Here is a 6,402-nt window from a genome sequence, read left to right as displayed (position 1 = left end):
ATGCACTGTTCATGATCTGATCGCCACTTCATGGAGGAAAGAAACAAAATACACAGCTTCATCACATGGGTCTGAACTTGAGGAAGGAAATCAAGGGGAAAAAAACGCTGAGAGACGCGACAGGTAAGCTATAATTTTTATTTCACTTTGTTTACATTTACAAAATGAGTATAATAGTGGCTAACCCGCTCAACAGATTATCGCTAACCGCAAGCAGCCAGTTTTGCTTAGGCCTAAAGCAGTATTTTTAAGCTTTTTTAAACTAGCGAACAGATCTAAATCGCTATTACTTTAAGCAGTTTTAAGCCTGCGTTCAGTTTAAAAATACGGTAAATGCGGCCCAAATTATGATATTTCACATTGGATGTCCGTAATTTAGACCTAAAATTCGAGAAATTATTCAAAGAAATCATTCCATTTTTGCGTATTTTAGATAGAAAATTGGAAAAAAGTCTAAAAGTATGCGACACTTGGTAAAATGGTAAAATTTAGAGTTATTCAAATCAAATAAGTCTCAAAGGAGCACTATTGTTTACTCTATTGTTTAGTTAAACAAAGAACTGTATGCATAATAAATGTATCGGGTTATACGGAAATCTTGCCCAAAACATTAAAGTGCCACTAACCCCGCAAATTTTTTTTCACTAATATAAATTTCCTTTTCCTCATAATCACCACTGCGAAAAAATTATCGTCACAGCTATTTCGTTAATTTTCTATGAATTTTTAAAGTTTGTAAATTTGCCCTTTTCCATGTTCACGACAGAGGAATAGCGGAGAATGGGACGAGTTTGCCTTTAACGTCACTTCGGGAATAACAGTATTTTGTTTCTGAGAAGAATGTATATGTACATGCGATAGTGAGTGCCAAAATCGTTGCAGAATGCAAGGAAGATATGTTGTTGAAGGCTGTAGCAATACAGGATGCGTAGAATAGAGTATTCCTCTTCATTCAATACCTCTATGTCGATGAAACTCTACCAGAAACGAGAAAAAGACCGAACAAGTGGGCTGCTCTGTGTGAAGCTAAAGCCAGGGAGCCATTGAGGATTTCTTCGATCTCGGGTTCACCGCTACTGTAAAAACGTAGAGATTTTCATGGCCTGTATATTCTTCTCTATCTCTAGTGGAAAGCTTGAAATTGTCAAGGTACTGCATAAGACACAAATTTGGGATAAGCTGGAAGCCACTGACTATTTCGAACACAAACGATCCTCCGACGCAAGTCCCAGACGAAACTATATGTAGGTGACGAAATTACACGGTAAATTAAACGCATCGCGTTTTGAAAAAGAGACTTGTCTAAACAAATAGTAAACTAAATCTACGTTGTACAACGACGCAAAGAAGATTGTTGATGCTTCGAACTGGTGAACTAGCTATGTATTTGTGGATTTTGATAAAAACACACACACGCTGGAGGTTGCCTGTCATGTAATCTGGCCGTGTTTCTCAAAGGCCATTCTGAATACAAACTTGTTTCGCTCTTTGAGTTTCGTCTTTGAGGAATGAAATACATCTAAATTACAAACTTAGAATGGATCAAGCATTTATAAATATGAGGAAAGTGAAACAAACGATTAAGATTCAATCTTATCGCTACTGATGGAGATTTTTGTGCTGAAAGAAGAATGCGCTTGTCAGTCAACTGAAACGCAAACTAATAAGTCGAAGACTCCCATCGGGTTATTAGCGTGCGTAAAATGGACATTTCATTCAAAATAACAGTCAAGTAGAAATGTATTCATTTAACTGAAAGTATACTGAACCTCTTTTGAAGATCTTGTCGAAGGATTTTCCATGATTTCACTAGTACGGAATATGCAAATTTGCGTAGCTTGTGTTCGTACACAGTAACTGAATATGCATATACTATGGTCGGTTGACAATAACGAAGCGAAAAGTTACCTCACCTTCGAGTATTGTTTGCCAACATCTCTGCCTATCTCTTATGTTAAAACTATTTTCAATCATTGATCTGGAAAAGTAGGCAGGAGTGGAGTGCGACTGCATTGCATTTTAACTTGTATTTCAGGGAAAATTAATATTTGAATGTAAAAGTGTTTTGTCACTCCGAAATTTGCACGTTCCGTAAAGTCAAATTACCAACTCTTCGTGTTCATTGACATCTTTTTAACTCTTTTAGAGCTGTAAGCTAACTCTTCTGTCATTGTTTGTATCTTTATAACCCAAATGGATTGGCAAATTGTCGATCCCGGCCTAAATATAACTATACAACGCGACGATCTTGACTGGCAACCAACACCTCGAAATGGAAAAAAACATGTACTTCTCAGCCATCCAAATCATAGCTAGACTCCGAATTGTGATGCTAGATTATACAGTTCTTTCACTTAAAGTTCTTGTACAGTTTTGATAAAATATGAATCACAAATAACCCGAAAATGTTTTGACTGCCCTCGAAGCTCAGTCAAAAGTCTCTCGAGTGTTTTAGCCCAGTTCCCGAAGTGACATCACTAGTAGCCTGACCCAGATCCCATTTTGCGTTGTTGTGAACATGGAAATTACATGTTTAAACGCCTGTAGAAACGCAGGGATTTTATCAATTGAGATAATTTTTTCACTGAAGAAATCAGGGAAACTAGTACATTTTATTAAATGAAAAAAATTTTGGGGGTTAGTGGCACTTTAAAGTTGGAAATTTTAGAGTGGTTTGAAAGACAAAGGAATAACAAAATAAATTGAAAAAAATCTAACTTTGCAGTCATTAATTTTTACCCTAACCCTAAATCCTACATTTAGATTATGTATTGATATACCAACAATGCTACACACACCTCAACCCTACCATGGCATGATGCCCTCATTTTGATCATATTTTATATACACGCCCTAGGTATAACAAACTCACATTAATAAATATTGCAATATGGTGTATTATAACATAACTGAAGCAAAGCGCGCACTCTGATTGATTAATTTAGCGTCTACTATTTGCCCATGGGTGTACGCTGCTGACGTGTGTGCTAATGTTTACAAAGCAAATCTTTTGACAGACATTGTTTCCAAAGTAATGGCCGATGTCCTTCTCCCAGAAGTGTGAAACTGTCTTCACAGTTGTGTGAAGATGAAACTTTATCGAGTTACTGGTGTGAAGTCGGTTGTCATGAATGAATTTTTGCATGCTTGTTTTTTTTGTCATGTAAGACTACACGCACTTTTTTTGTGATGTAGCTCAGTAAAAGGGCTTCTGTTGTTCCAATGTCTCAATGTTATGTTATAAAACAAATGTTAAACACCATAGCGTGCACTATTGAGTTATGGATGCACTTGGGAGGTTTGCTAAGCACTCAAGAAGCTAGAGTCGCACGAGGCTATTGCCTCGTGCGACTCTTACACTTCTTTCGTGCTTAGCAACCTCCCACGTGCATCCATAACTCAATAGTACACGCTATGGCGTTTACCATTTATTAATTGGTAGAAGACATCTTGAGGCATTCAAAAAATAATGTCATGCCTTTGTTCCACAAGCCTATATAATGTCACTGATCAAAAATCTATTTAGTGTTAGCTGACCGTGCACTTGGCAGAAGAGGTTTCAGCCCTCTTTTGTAACATGATACACTGTAACAGTTACGATACAAAACTATTCTATGCAAGAAAAAAAGATGATGAGTTTTCGGCATAGAACATAAAATTTTTTGAAGCGAGCCAGCCAGACAAATGTCTGTTCTGCTGCCATTGTGTTCATGCCTGGCAATTATTCCTTGAGCTTGACTGGATCATATTTCTCTTTGCAGTCAGCATCCTTGTGGTTCCTGATATGTCAACTGTCAATAACCTTGTTAATGGCTGACCACATTTTGTCAAAAGGTGCTGAGAAAGGCGGAGGCGTTTTCGCAACTTTCATGCCATCAACATGACACATAAATTATTGTCATAGGCAAGATAGATTTTGCCCCAATAAGAAGGTGATAGTCGCTTTAAAATGATGGACAGCCAATTGAGAATAATCAAAAAGGCTTGCGATGGGCTTTCAGACCTGTTATTAAAAAGAAAACAAAAACATGTAGTTATTACATAGGGGTAAGAGAGCGTAAATTTAAAATAACAGAAAGTGGGATCCAAACAAGAGCAAAGAGTTACTTTGATGTACAATACTGTACACATAATCATTAAGAAGATATAACACCAACAGTGGAAATCATATATATAAAAAACAAAAAGTTATAAGAGAAGGTTATGGTAATAAATTGTTCTTTTAATATAAGTTATGGTGATGTAAAGATACTAAGGAAAAAATGATGTACCAGAAAAGGGGATTCCATTTGTCAATTATCCCACTGCCCCTAACAATAAAAAAGTGTCTGCGAGACCATTTTTGTAGACGTCGCTTTTCACCAGTCTCCTTGTTGCATGCAGTCGGGGTTGCTTCTTCTCAGTCATGTAATAGTGTTGCTATTAGCCTGAGAAAACATCTCCTCGTTACCTAAAACAGGTGTAAGACAGAGTCACATTGAGTTTGCTCATTTAATATGAGAGTATATGGACATGTCGTATGCCATAACTTTTGACACAGATGATGTCTTGCATTTTGTTTGAAACTGAGTAAAATCCAAGTATAGACCTGTGTACATTTTAAGATAAGATCTCATCTTAATTCAAAGCTTAAAAAAGTTTCTCTCTTCTGCTCTTTGTGTGCAAATTCAGCAAATCTAAATTGTGTTTGCAAAACAGCAAATGAATGTTTCTTCTATCTGCTATTTTGCCAGTTATAGGAAAAACAATATAACTTACTATAACACTGTTAGTAGATAATACCTCGAGATAATACAGTTGATTGTCCGAGAGATGTAGCTGTGCTGTCCAAAAGAGATTTTACTAATGTTTCCACTTTTTGGGTTTCGTCAGTGGAGTGGGTAGCATCATCTATACCTGAAAATGTTTTTGGGTTTTAGTTCATGCATTGCAACCCATTATGGGTTACATGTATATCATAACAGTCAAAGTTCCCACAAACAGACACAGATGCGAATACCAGTAAATACATATTGTTCACAATTGGAGATCACCGCTTACATAAATGTATAAAGTACAGGGTTTGTTTGAGCAACAAATCAAACAGGATTTTGCCAAAGGTGGCTGTAAGTAGAACTGAACACTTATGGGAATGTCTGCTCAGAGCACTTCAACTGTTTCACAGGCAATGCCATGATTTATCCTGTTTATTGACTTTTGCATTGTGGCTTTGCAACACTTGGTGTTCACTAAAAATTTCAGTATTTGGCTCTATACTGCTGTAGAGCCCCTTATTTGCATGTTGTTGGGAACAGCAAATAAACATTGATGTTAGTGGAGCGAACTTCAAGTGAGCCTGGATTGAATGTATCTTTTCTGCAGAAATGCCACTCACAATTGAAATGTACTGGTTAGCTACACAAAAAGCTATATCAAAGAATGGTGTCAACAATTCTATACAGATAACAACCTTTCCAAACCCACCAAATTAAAGGTATCACAAAGACCAGAAATATAACAATGCATCAACGTCACGAGCATCGAAAATTATTCTTTTGCTTATGGCTTGCCTTGGTAACATGAGATCAGAACTGCGGTAGAGAACACTTTTCAGTAGTCCGAAGGATAGGGATTTGTGTTCCAGAGCCCAGATATCAAGACAGGTTTGTATGGAGTTTGAAGTGATATACACAAATTGAAAAATAAAATAAATCATGAGAATAAAAGTCAAAATATTATTGTTACTTGGGTTGGTTTTCACCTGCTTTCTAAACCATAGTTTGATACACTGAGCCTTGGTATATTATACAACAAGATAAATAAGAGGTAAACCAACTTCTTTCTGAGGGGATTAAAGGGGTGATTAATTATGGATGTGAAAGACTGACTCAATCAAAACTTAGACTTTAAGCAAACCAAATAAAGTAAATTCTTTGATCAACACAGCTAAAAGAAAAACAACTGAGAGAATCACTTCCTTCCCTTCAGAAACCGACTGGTTCACCTCTTATGCCCTTTTATGCCCCATATATGGCACACCTGGTGGGTTTGGATACCGCTTTCGTGTGTCATCAGGACACACTGGGGCATTAACTCTCGCAGTTCGACTTCACTGAGGCCAGCTGAGGTCTTTCAATGGATATATAACTCATGTTGCCACAAACCCCTATCCTTCAAACTTTTCCAAAACTTTCTATAATTTTTTAGACGCTTTGCATGATTTGTTATGTCAGGAGCACAGGATCCCTGTATCCTGGTCACCTCACTGGCAGTGATACAGGGCCCCATTAGGCAATGTTGACAAGGTGGATGGTCTTCTAAACCACCCAGCACACTGTCAGCCCATGCATCCCCATGGCCAGCTGCTCCTGATGCAATTGGAGGAGCTAGTGTTTCTTGTACTAGGTGTTCTGGTAAACCCAT

The 6,402-nt window shown here is 37.3% G+C and overlaps 1 pseudogene across 1 annotated transcript; it reads right to left on the bottom strand.

Moving 5' to 3' along the window:
* Window positions 1-3,361: 3,361 nt before the first annotated feature.
* Window positions 3,362-6,402, bottom strand: LOC149110654 (uncharacterized; annotated as a pseudogene). The gene is made up of 3 exons (XR_016208070.1): window positions 6,144-6,402; window positions 4,272-4,450; window positions 3,362-4,003 (listed from the first exon to the last, which is right to left on the bottom strand). The product of XR_016208070.1 is annotated as an uncharacterized LOC149110654 (transcript).

The sequence above is a fragment of the Orbicella faveolata genome, unplaced genomic scaffold (assembly GCF_042242905.1).
Source record: "Orbicella faveolata isolate gen_17 unplaced genomic scaffold, um_ofav_v1 contig_24, whole genome shotgun sequence".
Classification (NCBI taxonomy): Eukaryota; Metazoa; Cnidaria; class Anthozoa; order Scleractinia; family Merulinidae; genus Orbicella; species Orbicella faveolata.
Note: the sequence above shows the minus strand (reverse complement) of the source record. Positions and strands in the feature narration are given on the sequence as shown.